The 25980-nt window shown below is 41.8% G+C and overlaps 1 long non-coding RNA gene across 1 annotated transcript in view; it reads right to left on the reverse strand.

Annotated features, from left to right (window-relative positions):
* The window catches only part of LOC143842612 (uncharacterized), a 45143-nt gene extending 19378 nt beyond the window's left edge, over window positions 1-25765 (reverse strand). The window contains exons 1-2 of the long non-coding RNA XR_013233222.1: window positions 25591-25765; window positions 2419-2559 (exon numbers count right to left, since the gene is read on the reverse strand). This is a non-coding gene — a long non-coding RNA (uncharacterized LOC143842612). The remainder of the gene's footprint in view (window positions 1-2418; window positions 2560-25590) is intronic.
* Window positions 25766-25980: the final 215 nt, after the last annotated feature.

Here is a 25980-nt window from a genome sequence, read left to right on the forward strand (position 1 = left end):
TGATCAACCCCTGACCTTGGACTATCAGCATCTTCTCAATGACAGCAATGCAACAGCATGCTAATGAGGGTTGGCTTGCCTTTCTTTTATGCCACAAGACGAGCCCATAGCTGGGTCTGACTCCAGGGAGGCTGTCAAGGTTCTCAAACTACCTAAGAGACAGTAGTGCTACCATTCAACCTGCATTTAGAAAGGTTTCTGCTTCTGATGAATGGTGCAGATGACCTGTTTTCCTGTATGACAAACATGGAGTTGCTGTGAGCAGGACAGGTTCATATGTAAGTTTTTGCTAGTACTGGATGGAGTTCCTATAGTGCTGCCATGGGCACAAGGTTTTCTCAGTGACAGATATTTAATGCCGTGTAGTACTTAAAGTATTGGATTAGAATCTGGGAGACCCAGGTTTGAATCACCACTCTACTGTGGAAATGTACTGGGAAACACATGCTCAGCTTAATTTTTCTCACAGGGCTGTTGTGAGGATAAAATGGAAGAGGGAAAGCTGGAATATAAATTAAACAAATAACAGCAAGGAGAACAGCATTGCTCTACCCACAATAAGACATGTGGAGTTACATGTACAACTGTAATCCCCCCTTATCCCCTGTGGTTCAGTCAGCCAGAAAATCTGTTACCATCATGCATCCCCTCTCCTTAAGCTATGCAAAATGTTCCTGTTTCCTGACCCAATTTCAAATAATTCTCATTTGAATTTCTAGTCATCAATGCTGTTCTCTGATTTCAGGTGTATTCAACCCCTCCAACAAACTGCCGTAGAGCTAGCCTTATATGAAATTGAGTTAGTTTTGAACAAAATCTTTATAATATTAAAATTAAGAGCTTGTGAACAAACTCTCTGCAAAAGAAAAGAGAGAATTAGAAACTGTAATTGGAACTGAAGTTTAACATCTAAATACATGACCAAGACCATCCTCTGTGCTTCCTGCAGTTTCTGCCCCATCCCATCTTCCAATAAATGGTTCATAAAGATTTATAGATCTGATGCAGCCTTGAGATAACACAGCTGGATTTTTTCAGTGCTACCACGAACATCTGGATTACAAGGTCCTGAGTTCATTGTATATGGTTGGCCACCCACCAAGAGGCATCCTGTTCAATTATGGATTCTTATGAATATGTATCACATTGTGACTGAGAATATGTCTTTATGTGGGTCAGAATGTCTCTTTTCAGTCCTCTCATTAAACCTCCCACTTAGAGGGGAGTTCATGCATCAAGAAGAATGCTGATTGGCATACAGCAAAAATAAACAGTTTCTTCCCCCCCCCCCCCCTTTTCCTGCAGCAAGACACTTCTGTGTATCTTCCTTGACCCATCAGGTGTTCTCTGCTCAGAGTTCATTTTCCAAGCATGTCCCCTCCTTTCTGAAAGAGTCCACCAAATTGATCTTTCAAGTTCATAAATGTTGAAGGAAGCCCAGCATAATTTGTTTTGAATTCAGACTGTGGTGTCTTCCAGTCCACTTTTTAGTAGTCATATTTGTTTCTTATGAATACTTTTCTCCCACCTTTGTCATAGGCTTGTTTTTGCTGTGTCCCATGGTTTGGTGAGGCTGGGCATTAATGGAATTTAGACCTGGTTCATAAGGATTGGTGAGGTAAACCAGTACAGGTTGCTGGTGCATAGACAGGGATAACTGGCAAGAATCCTGAGGCACCTAAATATTGTTTTCCCAGTCCAATCCAATTAATATATGACTATCTGTGGGCATACAGATACCATTGAGAGATACATATATTTCACAGGAAATTTTGACAAAAGAGGGTGAAAAAATTAACAGGTGTAACTGACAGGGCTTTTCAAGTTGAAATAGTCTGGATGAGAATTCAAAATAGTGATTCCTTAAAAAAAACATGATTAAGATGTTTACCTCTTTAGATCTATCTAAATGGGGAAATTTTAAGACACATTTTGGTGACATATATCCAGACACAAAGATGAAATATTTCCAATTTGATTATCCACTGATCCTGGGTTGATTTTTACTGAAATAATAGTAATATTAAGATAATTTGGAAGTTTGTTTTGCATTTTATTTTTCCTGAAGTCTTTCCATGCACTAAATAATAGCTGGCTACAGAGTGGTTTGATAGTGACTGTTTAGCATTCATTTGCATATGGTGAAATGTTTCAGAAATAAAATCGAATTTATCTTCAAAGAGGCTTTGGTCATAGATAACTGGTACAGGAAACAGCAAGGTGGACTAGCAGCTGAGTAAGACCCAGTTAGCCAAATGCAAACTAAGTTGTAATGAAGAGAATAACATTTCCAAGTAAATTGTCGTTATCTATGTTTACCCATTGTTGTAAGCCCCAATACTCTCCATCAACCAACAATAACAACAACAAAAATGATTTATAAAAGAAATTTCCCAGCCATCAAGATAAAATGCTTGCCTCTTTAAAAGTATCTATATAGGAAAATTTGGGTGGCTTCTCCAGACACACTTTGGTGGCACGTCATGCACAGGCACAAAGGTGGACTATTTTGATGTCTGCAGCACTGACCTTTCAGCATTCACCAGCCTCTGCCATCTTCTGAAAGACAAGAAAATTGAAACAGAAATGAAATGGCAGGAAATAGACTTTGGCATATGCTGAAATTGACCAATGCAGCATACAGGTTTCTCCAGAGGTGTAATCTATCAGGTTTCAGATGACTTTAGAGAACAATCAGATGGATGATTTCCTGAAGCCATGTTTGTATTTAAATGGATTTGAGGGGGAGGGGGATCTTTGTGAACCTGAAAACACCACTTGAGGATAACATTTCCTGAAGTGACATTCACAAGTATAAGGCAGCTGAAGGAACAATTCATTCAGCAATTTAGAATCCTAGGGCCTGGGATTCTATAAACGTAGAGAATCCTGTAGCGTAATTCCCCTTGATGGGGAGGAAACTGACAGGGTTTCACCCAGCTCAGTCAGCATATCAGATCAGCAATTTCTGCGCTAAATGAAGAAGCTTTAGAAAACAATTGTGGTGATCGTACTAAGGAAAGGGAAAGCAGATCAATACTCCAGCAGCTCCCCTTTCTCTCCCATTCTTATTCTTTGCATGATTTCGAAAGAAAGTTGAACACTTTTCTAAACTGCATTTTAAGCAAAAGAAAGTGAGCAAATTAGCATCCCACCCTGCTCCTTTCCTTCTCACTCTGATGGGAGGATTCAGCTACACCAGGCCCAGCAGCAACCACCGTGCAAGTTGCAACCATACCCTTTGAACAACTCACCCAGGTGGCTATGACTTAATGCCACACAATTCCCCAAAGCCATGCGGCAGCCTTCACATGACTCACATGAGCAATGTGCTGCCATATCACTCCTGCAGCTTGGTCAGACTTTTCCCAGGAACAAGCTGCCCAGAGGAGAGAAGGAAGAGAAGCTGAAAGCCAGTGTGGCATAGAGGTCAGAGTGTTGGACTGGGATTTGTGAGGTCCAGATCCCTATGCTGCCATGGAGACCTGCCAGATGCCTGTGAACAAGTCACAGACAGCCTAATCTAACTCACAGGGTTATTGTGAGGATAAAATAGAAGAGAGAAGGTGGTGTAAGCTGCTTTGGGTCCCCATTGGAATGAAAGGTGGGGTGTCATAAAAGACACAGCTGAGAGAGGGAGGGCAGATTACAAAAAGGTTGATTGTGAGCTGGAAAGAGAGAAAGAAGCAAGGAAGGGGAGAAGAAACGAGGAATGCTGCGAGGATAGAAAAATGAATCATGTGGGGAAGGGGATATATAAGATAATAAAGGTATCCCTGCAAGTCTTTGTAGATTCTCTTGGGGGGGGGGTTATATGTAGTGACCAAAATGGCCACAGCTATGAATATTTAAAAGCAGAGACTGGGGGCATGTACAAAGAAGAAAGACCTTTTTACAAGCCATGGGGAACCTAGGTTTCAAAAAAAATACGAAAACTTTTTTAAAGTCTCCAATTTGAATAAATGAGGTTGCTTCTTAATAAGAACAAATTGTCAAAGCTTATGGCCAGTAGGGGGGAAAGGGATGAAAGGGGAGGAGGTAGAGGGGAGGCAAGGGATATTACAAATACAGTGAGGCCAATAAGTACATGCATGGAGAGCAGGAGAAGCAAGAGAAGCCCATGGGGAGCAAAAAAAGGATGGGATCCACCCCCCAATGCTTGCAATTCCCCAATTGTGCCCTATAACACTGACCTCCAGAGCTATCCTGTATATAAAATGTACTCTCCTGTGTTACCCAAACTGGATGTCTCCTGAATTTAGAATTAGCAAATCTAACTGGAGAATTAGCAAGAGACAAGTATTCTGCTTCTGGCAGGTGCTGCCATATACATAGTAACTCAGGCAGACAACAGGAGTTGTTTATAAGAGGCAGGAAGCCAGAGTTTAATGAACAGAGTCGGTAAAATAGGAGTTATCAAAGCAAGCTAAGGTTGGTTTCTGAAAAGCAAGTCTGATGTAATAGCATCAAGTCAAAATTTAAGAAAATGTACTGAAGCCATATGGGGGGGCTTTTCTCCCATACTTGTATATGCTTCAAGTCCTATGTCACACCCATGGCAACTGTTTCATATCTCCTCCATTGATGCTTCTCCCACCTCAGCAACTGATTGCCACTGCTGAGCACTGAGGTGTGCTGACCTGTGTCATTGGAAATCCCATCTAAGCCTGCATCAACATTGCTCTTGTGGACCTAGAGATCCTGGAGGATATCAAACAGTTGGCTGGCCCTGAACCATCATTTAATTATGTTTAATGCCCATCAGGGGTGAAAGGATTTCTGTCCACGTAGGACAATTTTCTTGCTTTCTCCTTTCTCTGCATTCTGAAATGCAAAATAACCCAAGAACTGCCCAAGAACTGCATTGGAGGGAGTATATGGGGCTGCAGCAAAGGGAGATACAAGAATATGTCGCTTTGCAGGTAGAAGTTCTTCCACTTATGCTTGATTCTCATGCCTTCATTTGCGGAGTGCTCGTGCAACCCAATAATCTTTTATGGGATTGTTCTACCTTTCTTTTCCTGGAGCAGAGAGGAAATTAAAATATGACTATTCGTTTATTTTGAAAAATCTTCCTCACTAAATACTGACAATCTCAGTGTTCTGTCTGCAGATAGTAGCCAGACAAGTAACAAAACAAAGTCACACAAGTCAGATATAATGAAATCCACACTCCCTTTCAATGACAATCAACCATCACATATTCCCTATAATATGACAGAACAAGATTCAACTAAATACTAGTTAAACCATATTCTGCCATATAATTAATACAATAAGATCCTTTGGGACATTTTCTTAACTCAGTTAATTAGTGCCTTTTTGGGCCTGAAGATGGCAAATGGAAATGTCAATAGACCATACTGCGCAAGGCCTTAATGGTTAAAACCAGCACTTTGAACTTGATCTGGAATGCAACTTATAACCAGTGTAGCTGATGGAGAACAGGTTGAATGTGGGCTGTCCATGAGGCCCTCATGAGAACCTCAGTTGTCTCATTCTGGGCCAGTTGTAACTTCTAGATCAAGGACAATAGTAGGCATGTGAAGAGTTTAGAATTTAATCTTTTGGTTTCCTTTTAAAAAAAATACAACACAGGATTTATGAACTAAACTACATTTTTAGCATCATGATGGTGGTGGTGATAATGAACAACAGCAACATGGTATCCAAGACACAATGCTCCCAGTTTCCTATAAGGAATAGAAGCCACATTAAATTAACCATGGAATAAAAAGACAATTTATATTTTATTTCCTAGGCTCATACTCATGAAGTGAATTTGAGGTTTCACCTCCTGCCAATTCTTTCCCCCCCCCCCAAATGCGGTTTGCCATACATTCTCAATAGTCCATCTAAATACAGAATGGCATCCAGCTTTTCCATCCTGTTCTTCTAATTAAAGAGTCATCTATTGAGAAAGTAACATGTCAAAATATAACTGGGATGGAGACCAAACCAAATTCAATTAGAGGATATGCCTACTTGCCGGCTTACTTTTCTTCACTTAGCAATCCAAGATCACATAAACTTCCTGGAGTTTCCATCATGCCATTTTCATTAGCTCTTAAAGTGACTGGTCCATAGCCTTAGTTCACAGTCATTTATCCCCTTCTCCTCTCTTCTCTAGAAACACACAACTGATCCTCCCAACTCCAAAGTATTTGCATAGGTTACCATAAGGTTCCATCTTGTTCCCTATGCAATGTAACATCACATGAGACTGCTGGGAGAGGTCATCCTGAGATTTAGAGAGAAGTGTCCCTGATATGCAGAAACCACCCAGCTCTATTTCTTCTGAACAGCTAAGCCAGAAGGGTCTGTGGAGATCCCAAACAGATGCCTGAGGAAGGCAATAGGATGGATAAAAGCCATTAAACTAAAGCACAGTCTGGAGAAGACTGTTGGTCAATGGAAAAGCTGCCAAGGGACTACAGTGTCAGCCTGTCCTGGAGAATGCAACACTCCCCCAAAGGAGCAGGATGGTAGCTTGGGAATGATACTGGATCCTGGCCAAGAGTTGGAGTCTCTGAGGCATGTAGCACCTTTTATCTGCTCTGTTTGGTTCTTCAGGCATAGCCAGACCTCAAAATCTGGCCACTGCAACCTATGCTCTGATTGCACCCATATTAGACTATTGTAATGTGCTCTACATGGGGCTAATTTCAGTTGGTACAAAATGCAGTGTCCAGGCTACTGTAAGGGATTGGTTTCAAGAGGCACATCACGCCTGTGCTCTGCTGTTTGCACTGGTTATCCGTCTGTTTCTGGACACAATTCAACGTTCCTGTGCTTAACTTTAAGGCCCTAAACACATTGGAGTTAGGTTACCTGAAGGACCATCTCTTCTCGTACTATCCAGTTTAGCAATTAAAATCTGCCTGTAAAAGCCTTGTTCTCTTTGCCCTCACTTTCAGCAACAGGGCATTTTCTGTGGTGGTGCCACAGCCCTGGAATGCCCCTTCCCCTTGAGGCTCTTCTAGCCCCTACTTGACTTTATTTTAGGGTCCAGGCTAAAACACTTTTTGACCCAGGCTTTTAATTATCGTCCTTATCTTATCAATTTTGTAATGGTCTGCTTCTGTTTTATGGATAGTTTTTTGCTGTTTATATGCTGTGGGTTCATTTTAATGGCTTTTTATATTGTGGGGATTTGAACTGTGAGCTTCCTTGAGCAGGACTCTGAAGAGGCTGCATTAAAATATAAAAATGCAAATTAAAAAAAAATATTGTGCAAAAATACCTACCGTATTTGTCGGCGTATAAGACAACTGGGCGTATAAGACGACCCCCCAACATTTCCACTCAAAATACAGTACTATGGGCCACTATGGGCAGCTATGTCTATCCCAACTGAAGTGCACCCGGCATATAGGACGACCCCCCCACTTGGAGGCATGTTTTTCAGGGGGGAAGTAGTCTTATACGCCAGCAAATACTGTACATGAAATTTATTTCAATCCCTTTTCTTGTTTTATAAATCCCTGTACCTATTACCACGAGCATTCCACTACTTTAATTTTCTCTCCCCTAAATGTGAGCTCAGGTCATTCCTATATTCCAGGGATCAAATATGCTAATAATAGCAGAACTGTTATCAATCATTTTGAGCATAATTAAACAAGAAGAAAAGGGGGACGTTCACAAGGTGATTGTCATTGCTAAGCTGCCACATGATCCCAGCTGTTCAGAAGGAACTTGGAGGACAGTTTTATTCCCTACCCCTCTTTTGGGCACTTTATATAAATTACCACTTCATATCATTATCTGTGATAGCACAATCATGTATCTTTGAGTGCTTGCAGTTCTTTAAATACGTGTTTTCCCAGATGTAGTCCAGATGCCTCCTAAACACACATGGCAGGAAATTCTTTGCAGTCTTTTCTGCTTCCCGTATATTATTGGTTTATAATTACTGCTATCCATCATAATTTTTTTAAGCTACTGACTGTTGCCCTTGAGTTTTTTTATTATTATTCTCAGAGATTTTTGCAGGTGTGTCGATAAAACCCAGGCCCACCAGCCTCAGGAAGCTGTGCAACTCCATCAACAGCATATGTTCTACTTAGTCATTGTATATTGGACATAACAGGCAAGAGAGACCTTTATTTCCATAATTCAATACGAGCAAGAAGCAGACTTCATTGCATTTCTGCATCCATTCCAGTTGCTCCTGTGTTCCAGAGACTGTTCCAGCCACTACTTGTCATCACTTTTGCCTTGTTCAAATATTCTTAGTGTAAGTTGACAGAGTTGGTTTTTAAACTTTTTTTTTTTAATGTTCTGATACCACTAGGTAAGACCTACAAGTTCAATTCACCCTTCATTTGCCAATCACAGGGAATGGAGTTTTCATCCAATAATTCAGTTGTTTGTGAATAGTTTGAACCTATTCAAATAACATTGTACAGTTGGCATGCTCATTTTCATACAACCTTATGGAAGTCCGACTCCCCCCTCCCCCGAGACTTTTATCTCTGCTTGCTGTCTAGCTGCCAATCATGAAAATAAAACAGTGAGAAAATCAGGCTGCCAGAGATACTTTCTAACAATTAAATATAGAAATATAGAAATATTTGGTGCCCATTCTTTTTAGTCTGTGTTATCAGCATTATTTTTCACATGCATATTTTTGCACAGTTTTATGGATGAAATTCATGAGAAATGCGGGATTAGAGGAGTCACAAATTGGGATCAAGATTGCAGGGAGAAATATCAACAACCTCAGATATGCAGATGATACCACTCTAATGGCAGAAAGTAAAGAGGAACTAAAGAGCCTGTTGATGCGGGTGAAGGAGGAGAGTGCAAAAGTTGGCTTGAAACTCAACATCAAGAAAACAAAGATCATGGCATCCGGCCCTCTCAATTCCTGGCAAATAGAAGGGGAAGAAATGGAGATAGTGACAGATTTTATTTTCCTGGGCTCCAAGATCACTGCAGATGGGGACTGCAGCAAAGAAATTAAAAGACGCTTGCTCCTGGGGAGGAGAGCTATGGCAAATCTAGAGAGCATCCTAAAAAGCAGAGACATCACCCTGCCAACAAAAGTGCGTTTAGTCAAGGCTATGGTCTTCCCAGTTGCAATGTATGGCTGCGAAAGTTGGACCATAAGGAAGGCCGAGCGTCAAAGAATTGAGGCTTTTGAACTCTGGTGCTGGAGAAGACTCTTGCGAGTCCCTTGGACTGCAAGGCGAACAAACCGGTCAGTCCTAGAGGAGATCAGCCCTGACTGCTCTTTAGAAGGCCAGATCCTGAAGATGAAACTCAAATATTTTGGCCACCTCATGAGAAGGAAGGACTCCCTGGAGAAGAGCCTAATGCTGGGAGCGATCGAGGGCAAAAGAAGAAGGGGACGACAGAGAATGAGGTGGCTGGATGGAGTCACTGAAGCAGTAGGTGCAAACTTAAATGGACTCCGGGGAATGGTAGAGGACAGGAAGGCCTGGAGGATCATTGTCCATGGGGTCGCGATGGGTCGGACACGACTTCGCACATAACAATAACAACAATGGATGAAATTCCTTCCTCATGTTATTTAATGATTTGGTCTGAATTAAATAATCCATGGCTATGGTGAAAACATCTCACATATTGTACAAATGCCCTTGCAAGGCCAGGAATCAAAACTCTACCTGCACAGCTGCAAAACTACTCAAACATTTGAAGCAGGTGGTAAACAAGCAAACAGATCAGGGGTTCTGTTAATGGACATCTACAACTGTTTAACATGGTAGATTTACCTATCAGACATAGTATGTTTATCAAATGAAGCATCCCTAGTTACTAGCTCTGTTTTAGGATTACTTTAGCAAGTCCCATGGAAACAATACTGATATCATTTATGCATGAGAAATCTGCCCCTGGACAGCCCCTGGTTGCTGATGGGCTTTAAAGCCACCTCCACATGAAGTTGCCTGCATCCTGAAGCTGTCCAGGGGATGGCTTGTGTTTTGCCCAGATTTGCTCCTGGATGAGGGAAATCACAAAAAGTAGATTTGCCATCTGGAATCATGTACATAGGGTACCATTAGGAAAGAGCTCATCAAGCTGTCACAAACTGGCTTGCGGAGTCCTCCATGCGGCAATTCTCTCTCCAACCCTATTTAACATCTTTATGCGCCCTCTTGCCCAACTGGTGCAGAGGTTTGGGTTGAGTGGTCACCAATATGCTGATGACACCCAGCTCTTCCTCCTGATGGATGGCCGCCCTGACTTTCCTCCAGAAACATTAACCAGGTGCCTGGAAGTAGTGATGGGATGACTCAAGCAGTGTCGTCTGAAGCTCAACCCTTCAAAGACGGAGGTCCTGTGGCTGGGCAGGAAAGGCCCAAGTGAGGAAGCACGTCTACCCAATCTGGATGGAGTGCAGCTAAAAGTGGCCCACTCTACCAGGAACCTGGGAGTGATATTTGATGTCTCCCTCTTAATGGAGGCTCGGATCATGATGGTAGCATGGCTGGCATTTTACCACCTTCGCCAAGCCAAACTACTAGTGCCCTACTTGACCCCGGAACACCTAGCCACAGTGATCCATGCAATGGTCACCTCTAGGCTGGACTTCTGTAACTCGCTCTATGCTGGCCTGCCCTTATTCTTGATCCGGAAACTGCAACTGGTTCAGAACGTGGCTGCAAGGGTCCTCAAAGCAACACCTCAGAGGTCCCCATCCTCCAGGAGCTGCGTGGCTCCCGACTGAATTCCGGATCAGGCTTAAGGTGTTGGTTATCACCTTTAAGGCCATACGCGCTCTGGGCCCAGTATACCTGAGAGACCGCCTCTCCACCTACACTCCTCAAAGAGTCTTGTGCTCTGCTACTTCCAACCTCCTGGTGGTCCCTGGCCCCAAGGAAGCTCGCTTGATCTCAACCAGGACTAGAGCTTTCTCCATTCTGCCCCCCACCTGGTCGAATGAGCTCACAGAGGAGATCAGGGCCCTGACAGGACCTAAACAGTTCCACAGGGCCAGCAAAAGGGAGCTCCTCTGCCAGGCATTTGGTTGAGGTTGACCCAAACCATCACTTTCAATTGGCCCCCAAGCTCCCCACCTCCTACTATGACTGACACCAATCTGCCTAACCCACTGGGTCTCAGTAAGAGTTGAGCAGCCTTCTCTTAATCATATAAGGCTCTGAGTGCTTTGTTTTTAAGCCAACCATTTACACAAACAGTCTTTTGGGGCTTCAGTTACCATGTTAAGCCATCTCACAACTCAGGCAAGCAAAACAGTCCCATTTGTGTTTTCTGGAGGTGAGAAATGAGCTGGGAAAGAGGGGGGAGCAAGTGATTGAGCAGCCTTCTGATCATATAGGGGCACTTTGTTTTTAAGCCAACCATATATACAAAATGGCTTTTTGGGCTCCAGGGACCATGTTCAGCCTCTCAGAAATCCACCCAGATATAAATAAATTCCAAAAGAACATGAATTCCAAAAGGGGGAGGGGGTGCTGTATCATTCTGGTATTCCTCCATAGCAATGCAGCAGTTTTGATTTTTATTAAAAATACATCCACGTTGTGGCATTACCGCATAGCAATGTGGAGGTGTCTTTTTAAAATATATATATAATTTCAGAGCTCGGAGGGCAAGAAAGTTTCAGTCCACAAGAGAACTGCTGTGCTGTGATAGGTGGCTTGTTGTAATTGACAAGCCAAGGAGCTGGAGGAGAGGTTTGACTTGTTTTCCCTTGCCATCTTGTCAGGAGACAAAAAGGCATGATGGGGCAGAGGGAAAACATGGGAAGGATCTCCTATGAGGAGGGCTGCAAACGCAAGACTTACCATCCCATGTTTGCAAGCAGGATGCCACACACATTTTACCCCTCCATGTGGAAACGGTCTGGGAGATGAATAACAACTGCCAAAATGTCATAATGTAATCCAACTGATCGAAGCTTTGGCCCTAGTTTCCACAGGTGATATGTTCTAGGGATATTGACAATTATATTTTTTACCTTGTTGACCACTACGAGATGGCTGGCCCAGGAGCAGTGGCCTACAAATCCAATTAATAAAATAAAAATTTAAAATATAGGTTTACCTGAACTATGACAGTGAGAATTTGTGTGTTTGTGTGTGTGTGTCTGTGGGTCAACTCTTCCCAGTTGAGCACCTTCCGCAGAGTCAGGATTGTTCAAACTGGAAGGTAACTTCTGTTGAAGACATCTTATATTCCTCAGAGAGATGAAGTCATACATTCTTAAAGTCTACTCATATTTTAACCATGTATGATGATTGAGGAATTGTTAAAAACTTAGAATAAGCAGCAGCCAATTTAAGAAGCAGCATGGATCAAACATTTAAAAGAGTAGCAATCAATCTGCTATGCTGTTTTTAATCCTTATGAAGGAATTTTAAATAAACATAAAGGTTTATTACTAAATTATTAGTCTCAGGAGAAATTAGTTATACTTACTGGCATAATGGATGTTCCAGGCTCATTAAACTAAAAACCATGACATTGTCTCAATGAGATCTGATTAATCATGAGATTTTAATGATATGAATTTTCCCCTCACCTAACATCTATATAAGAAATTGCCATGAAAGATCCAGTGGAATGGATCAACAAAGGGAGAAAATAAAGAGTATACCACTGCAAATTACCATTTAGGAGTCCCAACAATATAACATCCCTTGATAAAATCAATTAGATGGTGAAGGTCTGTCATATGAGAATTTATGAAGATTTACTTGTTTTTAAGAAGACATAGGTGTAAGAAGCTCAACTGACCATTCCATATGACAACAGCCAACTCATCCATTTTAGCTGGCAATATCTTTGCCGTTCACTCAAACCAAGTTGTAATTACTGCATTCATTTTTATCTCATCAAAGTGAAGAAGAAGAAGAAGAAGAAGAAGAAGAAGAAGAAGAAGAAGAAGAAGAAGAAGAAGAAGAACAAGAAGAAGAAGAAGAAGAAGAAGAAGAAGAGTTGGTTCTTATATGCCGCTTTGCTCTACCTGAAGGAGTCTCAAAGCGGCTTACAGTCACCTTCCCTTTCCTTTCCCCACAACAGTCACCCTGTGAGGTGGGTGAGGCTGAGAGAGCCCTGATATTACTGCTCGGTCAGAACAGCTTTATCAGTGCTGTGGTGAGCCCAAGGTCACCCAGCTGGCTGCATGTGGGGGAGTGCAGAATCGAACCCGGCATACCAGATTAGAAGTCCGTACTCCTAACCACTACACCAAACTGGCTCTCTTGTCATTTTTATTCTGAGTTATTGGAAATGCAATTCCAGACAGAGTTACAGCAGTAAGATTAGAAGAATGTAACTCTGCTTAGGACTGAACTGCAGGACATTTAACAGCCAGTAGTACAAGTGAAATATAGCATAAAGGTCAATAATTTTGGTGGGCAAATTTACTTACCGAGGCTCATCTTAATCATCAAAGAGCAATCTACCATCTGGTTTTAATGGTTTTTTTAATTGTTTACTGCCATGGGAATGCTAAATTGGATGGAAAGATAGCTTATAAATGTTTTATATAAAGCATCATGTTTTATGAAAAATAAATAAAATAAACACTGTGATCACCTTGACACATTTAATGATGAGAGACATTTCCCAATCCAATCTCTCATAGCTAATGAGACCCAGGGGAGATGAAACCAGGCATGGGCCAGCTGAACCCATATCTGGCTGTAATGGAGAAAGGATTCTGGGGGCTCAGCTCATCACGATGCACATTTCCTGGATGGGCAAAGATAAGTGAGGCATAGCAACATTGCCCAACTGGGCTTTGAACCAGGGATTCTTTGAAACACTGGGAGCTCTGTTATAGGGTAACCCATACTAAGAGGGTTTAGGAGTGTTTTCATTAATTCAACGGATTAGCTTTCAGCAATCAATGCTAGTTTATCCCATTGTATTAGTTTGATGTCTTAATTTTAAGGTGAGGTACTTCCCACCAGATGCAGCTGAATGGAATACATACAATCATGTGAAGTGAGAGAAAGCAAAAGTAATCAAACTGGAAAACAAAAGAAAATAATAATATCACCTTGAAGTTATTCAGGTGATGTACATTGGAGCAAAAATTCCTAACTTTGTGTATAGGCTAATGGGGTCTGAATTTGTTGAGATGGAGAGGGGAAAAGATCTTGGGGTCATGGTGGATAGCTCAATGAAAGTGTCAGACCAATGTCCTGCAAAGATGAAAAAGGCAATCACTATCTTGGGGATTATTAGGACCGGGATTGAGAATAAAATGGCTGGTATTTTTATTGTTCCTATATAGATCTGTTGTGCAACCTTATTTGGAATATGGTGTACAGTTCTGGTCACTGTATCTCAAAAAAGACATTGCAGAGCTGGAAAAAGTACAGAGGAGGGCAACCAAGATGATATGGGGTTGGAACACCTTCCCAATAAGGAAAGGCTAAAGAATCTGGGACTTTAGGAAATAGACAATGGGGGGGAGAGAGACATAATATAAGTTTATAAAATTATTCATGAAGTGAAGAGATATACCTAAAAGAAATTTTTCTCCTTCTCTCAAAATATTAGAACTCAAGTGCATAAGGTGAAGCTGATGGGAAGTAGATTCTGGACAGACAGATTGCTTTATACATATTAAAATGTGGAATTTGCTGCCAGAGAATGTAATGATAGCCACAGGATAAATTCACAGAAGTGGCTACTGGCCATGTTAACTTAGAGGAACCTCCACATTAAGATGCACTACAGTTCTGATTCCCAAACCCAAAGGAAAGAACATCAAGAGAAGGTCTTAGCTTGTATACCCTGTTGTTGGCCCTTCAGAGGAACTAGTCAGACACTTTGTGTTATAGAATGTTAATTAGATGGATCATTGGTCTGATCCAACAGAGTTCTCCTTCTGTTCTTAAAGAAAAAATCCCCACAAGAAAAAGAAGCTGTTGAGTTTGAAACAGTATAAAATCCCACAATGTGCTATTATGTAATGACCTTGTTTACCAAATCTGTGAAGGGAATGTGTTCCATATCTTCATGTCACTTTGATGATGGCTTACTTTGAACACAAGGTGTCCTGCACAAGATCTTCCACAAGGAACTTGCTGCTGAAAAATATTCATACAGAAGAAGACATTCTGTAATAATATGCTGAGCCTAGCTACCATGCAGCACAATGTATTAAGTACAATGCAGTACAAAGAAAGCTTCCAGTGATCTGGGACCCTCATTCCTAGAGGGCTGCCTCTCCCGTTACAACCCCTCACACTGCCTTCAGTCATTGTCTGGGATCTCTCACAGGTGTCTGATCCCAGGGTGACTCAGTTAGCTGCCACCAGATGAAGAGCCGTCTCAGTTGTGAATCCTGCCCTATGGAATGCACTCTCGGATAACACCCAAATGCTCTACCAAATTTGTTTAGTTTCTGCAGGGCATGCAAAGCTGAATTATTTAACTTGGTTTTTGGAGAGTAACCATGCGTTTGGGCTGTTTTAACAGGGGTGTGATGATAGCCATGTTTTTAATACTTTAATGTTGCTATTATATATTTGTTTTTATGTTGTTTTTACCTTATTGGTGCTATTGTTGGCAGTGGCCAGAAGACCCTTTGAATGAGTGGCAAGATAAAAAATCTAACAAATAAATAAATAATCGGATACATGTCTACTCAGAAGAAAATGTTATTATATTCAATTATGTTTGCCCTTAGGTAAATTTGCATAGAATTGCATCCTTACAGTGCAGAGGTAACCCTTCTAAAGCCACTCAAGATCAGACAGTACCTCCTGTCTTTTCCTGAAATTTCCTGAAATTACAGTTTTGGAAGTTTGCATTTTGAGTGGTTGAATTTTTTTGCCATTTCACACTAAGGATGAACTCTTCACGTTGAACCGAAATTACACTTACAGAGAACCAGACAGTTTAGGGGAATAAAATGTGAACAAGGAAGCTGGGAGCATTGCCAACAATATTAAGGTCTTCATTTCTATAGGCATCTTGAGTAATTGTCAAAGATATAGATTTCTGCTTAAACTGAAGGCATTTCAGTTCTATTTTTCATCACTTGGCAATAATGACTGATTGATATTGATAGCCTTCTAATTGTTCTGGAAGAAAGAAAGAAAACTCAACTCTTCCAGGGAAATAACTGAGCCAAGAATAAAAACAGAACTTCACATCATTCTTGTAATCCAGTGTGCGTGATCGTCCTGCTCTTTGTCCAAGAACCTCGGAAGCATACATGTCCCCCCTTTGTCCTCATAACAATCCTGTGACGTAGGTGAGCTAAGCAAGATTGATGGTCCCAGGGTGCTCCATGATCATTATGGCTGAGTGGGAATTTGAATCCAGGCCTTTCAGCTCCCACTCTAGGCACTGTTGTTTCATAACTTAAATGTGTTCCATGTTAGCTACATAATTCTCAGTGTGAAAGTTGCTGTCATCTGATAAGTCCATAAAGGTAAAAGGTAAAGGTATCCCCTGTGCAAGCACCGAGTCATGTCTGACCCTTGGGATGACGCCCTCTAGCGTTTTCATGGCAGACTCAATACGGGGTGGTTTGCCAGTGCCTTCCCCAGTCATTACCGTTTACCCCCCAGCAAGCTGGGTACTGGATAAGTCCATAGAATGACATAAATGGCCCTTCCCTTTGCATGCTTAATTTCTTTTATGGTAGGAAGAAATACTCTTTGCAAAACTCAACAAAACAGAAGCATTTGACAGGGAAGAAACCTAATTTTATAATCCTTCTCCATCCATGGTTCCTCTATATATTTGTGAAACAGCCTTGGGGATGGAACATGTCCAGCTGTCCAAGTTGGAATAGGGCCAATCAGGGTGCAGCCAGCAATGCTGGCTGCACCCTGATTGGCCCTGTCCCTACACCTCCCGTCCTCCCTCCCTGGACGCTAGCCATGTTCTTCTCAAATGTGCCAGAAACACAGAGAGACACACAGAGTCCTGCCAGACTGCATGAGCCCTCATTCCCTCCTATCACTCCTGCTGCAAGGGAGGCCCCAAGCTGCTGACAGAGACACAGAAAGAGCCACCCCTGCTGCGATGGAAGGAGAGAGACAGAGAGAGCTGCCCCAAATTGCACACCAGCCTTCCTTCCCTCCTAATTACCTGCTACGCCTTCTGCTGCGAGACACACCGGAGAGACACACAGCAAGAGGGAGGGAGAGACAGAGAGAGATCTGCACCTGCCCGTGTCCCCTGGGTCCTAGCGCCCATTGCATTCCTGCTTGCAATGGGCTTTCTTGCTCGTTTGGTAAAAGAAAACTGTAATCCTTTCTCCCATCCTCTCCCACCTGGATCTTTAGGTAAGTTCAGTGAGTATTTTTAACATTAAGTACTGAAAGATGGAAAAGATTAAGGTAATTGTGTCCCCAATTGCATTCTCAAAAGTGGACTGTTATGTGGTCCTCTAATACTCATCTTTGATATGGAAAAGGCTGAGTTTTCTCATCCCATTTATTCTTTCTTATAGCCGAAGCTTAGTGCTAGAACATATAATATTTTTCTTTATAATGACTCTCTCAAGTTACCAATTCTAAGCTTTTCCTATCACTAGAAGGTGGTGGTACTGCTGGGAAGAAATTTAGTGGCACCTTGACAGCCACCATTAAAACAGTCATTACTGCTGCAGTACCAGCTAGAGAGCTCTGCTGGTGAGAGTCTGTCACTCGCAGCATTGTGAGTTATCATTCAGAGGCTTCAGAGTCCTCATTTTTAACAATATTGATTGGTTATAGGCTCATAGCAAGCAAACAGGATGGCTTTGGGATTCGAAAATGATCATTTGCTCTGACAAAATGCATCACACATAAATTACTGAGCAAAATAAATGTACACTGACCATCAATCTTATTTTCCCTCAGATTTATGATGCTGCTCTTGCAGAGTTCACTTCGTGATGAGTTATCTTAGTGGCTCCTTTTGGCGTGAATAATGAGGATGAGTAATAACTCATGCCGATCATTTAGCAAATGGCAAAGAGGCTGGGAAAGTAGTCGATCACCAGCAGTCATCAATCTATCCTCAATGGTCCTTGCCGTGTTCAAACAGCTCTAGGTGTAAATGCACATGGGTTATTTGGAACAACAGAAGGAATGGTAGGCAACTAGTCGTACTCATTGCTAGGAACATGGAATGTCTTAGAAAGAGGTCCATTTCTCCCAGGACACGCCTGGGCTTAGACAATGATGGTGATTATACATCCAGTGTCAGCTCATCCCACTCACATGAACTGGCAAAGAACTAGCACAAATTGCAGAACTAAATCTTAATATTAAACAGGACATGCCTTAACCCAGTGACAGGAAGCAGGAATTCCTGTTTGGTTTATGTTTGGTTTGCTCCACAGCAGACTCTCAAGATCTATGCAGAAACAAGATTGCATCTTTTCAGGTATCAAAAGCAAAATATACATGTAATAATTTGCAACAGGACCAGTCACACTATCACAAGACACTGTACAAGCTTTCCAGTTCCCTAAGAAACTTTAAATAGATGTTCAGTAAAAAAAGCAAACAGAAAAGATGGATCAAAAACACAAGGGGTCAAGGTATGTTGGACTTTTCCCTGTGCTGCATCTTCCACATCAGAGAGCTCCAACATGATGTTTGTGGGCACATGTTCCTGGTGCTCCCTTGTTTCCCAAAACAAATGGCCAACTCTGAATTGCCAGCCCTTCTCTGGAGCAGGAGGTCAATAACCTTTGGGTCAATAAGGATTGTTCTTTCAGAAGCAGCTTCTTCCATTATGGGAGGATGCCTGACTTGGAACCTCCCTGCATTTTGTGAAACTTCCCAATATTGTGTGATTGGGCCCAGGCCCCATGACATAGTTTTTAAAATCAGCTATATGTCTCATGGTGGCCATTGTGCTGCAGTACCCACTACCTGCTTGCAAAATTCCAAAAACTGCTTCAAAAAGAATGAATACCGCATTCCAGAGCCTTGAGAAGGAATGCCAGGTCTGTTACAGACTCAGTTAGATGGATTACTTAATATTACCTACAAAGTAACTAAAGGGTCTGTTTAGCTATATCAGCCCATTCACTTAGCAATCCTAGGATATTGTGCCAGAAGGTGGGAGCACTGGGGTACCAACTCAGCAGCCAGACACCTCAGGGATGAAGTGGGAAGGACATTGTGTTGGAGTGATGGGTGATAGGAGATGCTTTAGGAAAGCCAGAGTTTTAAACTCTTTACCTTAGGTATTCTGGGAGTGGCATCGCTTCTGAATTTACATGGACACAACCCTCTTTGTATTGGCAAACAAGCCCCAAGCCAGCTGAACAGTTCATAGATCACAGCACTCCTGAGCAGGCAGGTGGGGAGGGGGTGCTTGGGTCGGCCTTCCTATGGAGTAGAAAGCCCCTGGACCAGCCCTAGGTTTGCCAACTGTGGACTGAGAAATTCCTGGAGATTTGGGGGTAAAGCGTGGGGAGATATCTCAGTGGGCACAACAGTATATCGTCCATCCAAAAAGAAGCCCCTTAATGTAAGAAAACAGATCTCAGCAGCCTGGAAATCAGATGTAATTCTGGGAGATCTGCAGGCCAGATGGAGTCTGGCAACCCAAACCAACAGTTGTCATCAGCACTGCTGGAACGTTGACAAGGTGTGGTAGAGGGAGGAACATCCTCCTTTTGTAGAAATAATTTCCTGCACTTGATCAGATGTTTCCTCAGCATGAATTGATACCATACCTAAGCTCACCAGAGTGATAGCCAGACCTATTGAGTTCTTTTGCTTTCTTGCTCTTCACTGAAGTGGGACTTCTGAAGATCTTTCAGCTGAACTGGATCTTAACCTTTTTAAATTTTTTTTAATTAAGGGAACCCTCGAGCAACTCTTAATATTCAAGATTTGGTGCCCCAGTAAAGGCCTTGAACAAAGGTTGCTGAAAAGATGCTAATTGGCTTAGTATTTGGAATAACTACAATACTGGGGCAAATGTAAAGTACATGCAGGATGACACTGATGAGGAAAGATTGAGGTACAATTATTGCCTTCACCTCATCCTGCCCATTTTCTAAATGGGAGAGAGAGGATGCAGTCAGAAAGTATAATGCCTAAATGGGCCAAAATTACCATGTCTGCAAACTGAAACAAGGTTTATATTACACTGTGACAACATGCAAGTAAATGGACTTTTTAATGAGCAAAAGACAATGTGTATTTAACTCTTTTCTCAAGGTATTGATCCAATTTTTTACTTCCCTTTGCTTGAGAGGGTGACTGATAACTAACCTGAAGAGAAAAAAAACCTAGAAAAGAAAAGGTGTACAATTAGCCTGTCATTAGAAGGAAGGAAATACGAACAAAAGGCTATTATCTGTTGGCAGAGCAACATTTTCCTTTGACCATGCCCAGGGGCACAACAAAACAACTTTTTCCACACCAAAATTCTAAAATCATATTTCTACACTAGGTGGATGAACTGTGTCTCTGTGTGTATATGCATGAAACCCCACAAACATTGTCAAAGTTCATGGAAGATTCATTTTGGGCACCCTGCCATGAACCTGATTTTGCCAACCATGAACAAGGCTTCAGCTTGTGCAGTGGTTCAACTCATGGCCATCCTTAGTCTACACTACAGCATACCACTAGTAACGTGTGAGAACACCCCAGAGTGACAAAGAATGACTCTATGATTCAGAGAAGCCTGACAGCAAGCCACTCTACATTTTATGGAGAAAAGCAAAAAAAAAAAAATCTCACAGGGTTATTGTGAGTTAATGTTTTAAATAAATGGTTGAATGCTTGTCAGGATTCATGCCCACAGTAGATTCAGAGCGGGACTCTGTTTACTATTCAGGTATGGCCCAAAAATGAGAGATACAAGAAAACCTGAGAGATCTACCTGAATGGCAAGCTATATGAGAATCCTGAATATCTGTAAGCATTTGTGTGTGTGTGTGGTGGGGACAACCATATACTTACAAAGGAAACAAACTGTTCTTATGAAGGGACTGGGTCACAAAACACACTGGCAAGCAGTACTGTGAGAACATGCTAGTATGCAATAATCATTTTTAGCATGCAAGTGTGTGTCTGTGAAAAGGGAATACTGCTTTCTTCTTTGTTACCGTTTTATGATTTCTTTCCCAACTCTGGAAACAATTCCACTGCTGTTCCATGCGTTCAAGGCCTAGCATCATCGTAAGGTGGATATGGAACCCAGCATGTACATAAAATAGCCACAGTAAATGTTTTACACAGAGAAGAAAATATAAATAAGGAAATTAAAAAAAACCACGTTCAAAATGAACTGCCCTTATTGGGCAAAGCATGTTGCAAGAGGGACCAACATTTCAGCTATGCATTCCCTACAGCCAGACGATAGCATTCCCCTCCCTTGCTTGGTGGGGTATTAAATTTTACAGCTTTGCTGCTTTTATTTTTAGATATTGAAAACTCTCTATGAATACATGGGCTTATGGCTTTCTTAATTCCTTTTGTATGTAATCTGTTTTGATAGTTTGTAATGAGCTAAACAGCCTTATATTGTCCCAGGCACTGGAGGTCGTCAGAAAAATGTGGCTGTTAAAACTCTCCAGCATTCATAAATGTTTTTATTACCTTTTCAAGGTTGGTGGAGAGGCTGGAAGCTCACACAGTCATCAGCATAATTTTGAAAGTCAGCCAGCCTCCTAACACCATCTTGTTTTAGACACTTTAAACAGAGAGGGGAATCAAAGTACGCTCTTCCCATAGAGTAAGTGTTATTAGTGTCATAAAAGTGTGCATGAAAGAAAGCAGCAAAGCAATTGCGGGGCATTTTTATACAGAAGAATCACTGCTGTTGAAGGTCAATTGATGCTTCTGATAGAAGCATTACCGTACACCTCCACATAATACCACCACCACTTCCATGGACTAGAGACTGCATTGAATGAGTGCTAATGCCCCTCCAGAATAGATCGCATCACAATGACTATAATGAAGTGACTGATGGCCTTTCTTCTGATCTGCCAAGCACAGAAGCAAAAATTATCCCAAGCACTGGTGTTTGTGAGCCATAGCCAAGGATTCAGACAGGGACAGCTAAAGAGCTAACATAATTTATGGATCCATCTTATCTAGGAGTGAAGTTCTGAATCACTGTAATAGGCAGTATTTCACAGCCATGCAGGGGGGGAAATGGTACTAAGTCTCGTTAAAGCAGTCCATTGAACTGAAGCCAGAGGTGTGTTTCCTTGATGTCAAATTTAGATGGGGTTAGCAAACAGCCAAGGTTTGTTACTAGTGCATGGTATTTTTTTATCACACATCTCATACTTGGAGCTATAGATTCATACCACAAAACAGCAATCCTTCTTGTTCTTTGTTTGAGTAGCATAATGCTGGCATCAACGACTTTACTGTGAAAAAGCTGAGTTAGCTCAAAAGGATTCTGTCAGTAATTCAAAAGTTGATAGTCAGCACTCAGTACATCTAGCGCACTGATGGGGCTGCTTGGACTTTAGCAGCTTACAATGATTTTGGGGCAGTTGTATCTGTCTTTTGAAATCCTTTGAAGTCAATGAGCTTCAGTGTAGTTTATTTATTATATTTATATACCGCCCTCTCTGGTTGTTACGCTACTAGCTTCATGTAGATACATTGTAGGTCCAAGATGTTGTATTTGTCCAAATTAGGTATGCAAGCTCAAAAACATATAATTGTTCATCCACTGACGTTAAAATCCCTTAATATCCTTGTTGTTGTTGTTGTTGTTGTTGTTGTTAGTTGTGAAGTCATGTCCAACCCGCCGCAACCCCATGGACAATAATCCTCCAGGCCTTCATGTCCTCTACCATTCCCCAGAGTCCATTTAAGCTCGCGCCGACTGCTTCAGTGACTCCATCCAGCCACCTCATTCTCTCTCATCCCCTTCTTCTTTTGCACTCAATCGCTCCCAGCATTAGGCTCTTCTCCAGGAAGTCCTTCCTTCTCATGAGGTGGCCAAAGTATTTCAAGCCGGGAGCCTGCAGTGGGAGGGGCCCGGAAAGAGGGCTTCGTGCCTGAAAAGGAGCTTTCCAGGCCCGACATACCCGGCACGAAAAAACCCCGCTCCAGGGAATGGCCAGAGCCTCGAGGCAGTCCGTTCTCCAGCCCTTCACCGTCCTCCCCCCTCCTCCCTCCCCCAGGCAGCCAGAGAGTTTACAAACATAGCCAACAAAGGATGCCTGGGACACAGCATGCAGACACTAGAATGCAGGGAGGGAAGACAGACAGGCAAAGACACAGAGATCGGTACAGATACAAGCAGGGAGACACAGAGATGAACGCCACAGACACAGAGAGCTCCCCCCCCCCGCCGCCCCAACAACAGAGACAGAAACAGAGATGGAGAGATACAGGGCTGCCAGAAAGAAGGCAACAAACACAGAGAGTGAGCAAGTTCACAGAGAGAAGGATCACTGGTAGCAATACAGGAGATAAAGGGATAGATGGATGCTTGGATGGAAGGATAGAATGCAGGAAGGAAGGAGGACACCAAGAAAGAGTAAGAGAGATGGAGAGAGAGAGACAGAGAGAAACGAAGAAACATGTGAAGGAGAGTCAAAACAAGGAAGCCAGGAAGGAAGGAACACAGGAAAGATGCAAGGCAAGAAGGAAGGAAGGAGGAAGAGACAGGGAGATACTGGGATGGGGCCAATAACGGAAGACATACAGACAACCCGACAGTTAGAACACACAGCCATGGATGGGGGACAGAAAGCAGGTAAAGGGATGAATGGGTGGCTGGGTCAAAGAATACAGGGAAGGACGAAAGACAGACAGACAGACAGACAGACAGACAGAGACACACAAATAGACCTCTACAGGTAGAGATGCTCCCAAACTCCTATACAGTTTCCCATCCAACTGCTGGCCACACACAGCCCTCCTTAGCTTCCGCCCTCTCATGCAATCAGGCTCCCCTGTGCACATCACAGACTATGTGAGAGAAATATGTGTTCTACATGCAAGTTATTAAACTTGGTGGGAACCTGGGGATTTATACCTTATGGGAACCATTGAATATAATGGTCCCCATATGGTATAACGAAACTGAAAAAATTGGATTTCCAAGAAAAATCTAAATTTGAATATCATGCCAGTATTGGGATTCAAGAATACCAGAAAATATCAATATACTCAAACCAGAAAAATATCATTTTTTTACATCTCCACAACCGATACAAACTCAATGGAACTGAACCAACATGCATCTACACATATCAATCTCCTGTACCAAATTTCTTTGTGTGGCAAATTTCTTGAGTCGTTCTTTCCCCACCCAGAGGATTCTTTGTAGATTTTCATGCAATAATTATTGCAGTAAATTTTCTATTACAAATCAAAAACCAAGGTTGCATTGGGATGAAAAATTGTACAGTACAGAGAGTTTCCAGTTACTGTCATGGATATTTGCAGCTTCTTGAGTAATATCCAAATAACTTCCAGATGAGAGAATTTTCAAAACATAAGTATCCATTCTCTCTTTTTTCTAATATACTAAGAATATTTTAAAAGTAACTGATATTTTTCCTAAATCAGCCTAAGAATTCTGGATTTTATCATGACAATAAATACAAGTAGACTACTGAAGAAAAGCACAGTATGATAAGATGACCAGACCAGTTTTTTAGCATATAAGACAATACATAGATTATTAGCACCAATAAGACACTACATAATAGAATGATCTAAATCAGCTGTCCACAACTCCTGGTCTACAGAACGGTACCGGTTCGTGGATCAGTCGGTACCGGGTCGCAGCTCCTCATAACAAGAGTTTGACACCTCTGCTCTAACTATTGTAGCACTCTCGCTCATATTTGAATCCAGTAGCTGGAGAAACTGTCCCTAAATTTGGAAATTAGTACCCATGTTTCAGTGGAACAGGAATGTCTCCTTAAACCCACAATTCTGTTTTCATGTTATGCCTATGTGTATTCTGCTTGTGCAGGTAAAACATTTTGTTGGCTATACGGGTGTCAATTTAATAGAGAGGGATGGTGGCATCAGTACAGATCAAAGGTGTTAGGAATGTTAAGTGTGACAGATACATTTGTATAAAAGTCTCTTTTCCTGGTTTCTCTTTTCCAGACTTTACAGGAAATTAAGTCTTACTGTTATTTTTAAGGGTATCCTCCTGTGGAAAGTTTTAACGAATTACTGAGTTTGTAATGTAGCACCATCTGTGCAGATTCATCAAGCTGCAAAATTATACAATCCAATTTCTATATATCCTGAGAGTTGGGTTGTCCCCTGCTTAACAAAACCTTGGCTTCAAATGGGTTTGAATGAATTCATTGATTCTGCATATGTTTACCTATGGATAAACCAATTGTTTTGAAGGTGGGAGACTGCATTTTGTGTAATAAATGATGCCTATATAACCACCTCCGAAGAGACATTTCCACTGCCTGGGTGCTAGTAAGTGGGAAATTCCTCCCACCCCTTATTTTCCATTTCTATATGTAGCAACATTAATAATGTTTTAAATGTGTTCAATAAAGTGGGTATCAAAAGTAGATCAAAAGATTTGGTCAGTTAATCCAACTTTGTAGCCTGAGTTAAATAACTTGGAAATATATTATTTCACATCCCACTCCCCTTCATACATATATATCACTCTTCGTTGAGCAGCAGAAACTTCAAGGCATCTTACCTGGTCATTTCCTTTGAAAGACTAGATGCTGGTGATGTCTGCCATAATTACAATTGTTGTTTACTACAAAGATTGAATAGAAACAAGAATACAGGTAGTACCAAACTATCAATCCAGGGCTGCAAAATAAGAGTAAACATTTAGAGAGTGAAAATCTAAAAGAACTCCTTTACAGTTCTCTGAACACAGAAAGACTCCAGATTAAGGCTGTTGTTTGAACTAATTTCAACTTCCTGCAGGTGGGGATGACTCACATTGCAGACACTTGAAACAGCCAATTGCCCATTAGCAGCCTAGCCTAGGGAGAGAGAAAGCTCTTCACTTCACTCTACACAGCAGCATGACTCACAGTAATCATATGGTGCAGACATCTTTTAAAGAGGGTGAGGG

Source organism: Paroedura picta, chromosome 8 (assembly GCF_049243985.1).
Source record: "Paroedura picta isolate Pp20150507F chromosome 8, Ppicta_v3.0, whole genome shotgun sequence".
Lineage (NCBI taxonomy): Eukaryota > Metazoa > Chordata > Lepidosauria > Squamata > Gekkonidae > Paroedura > Paroedura picta.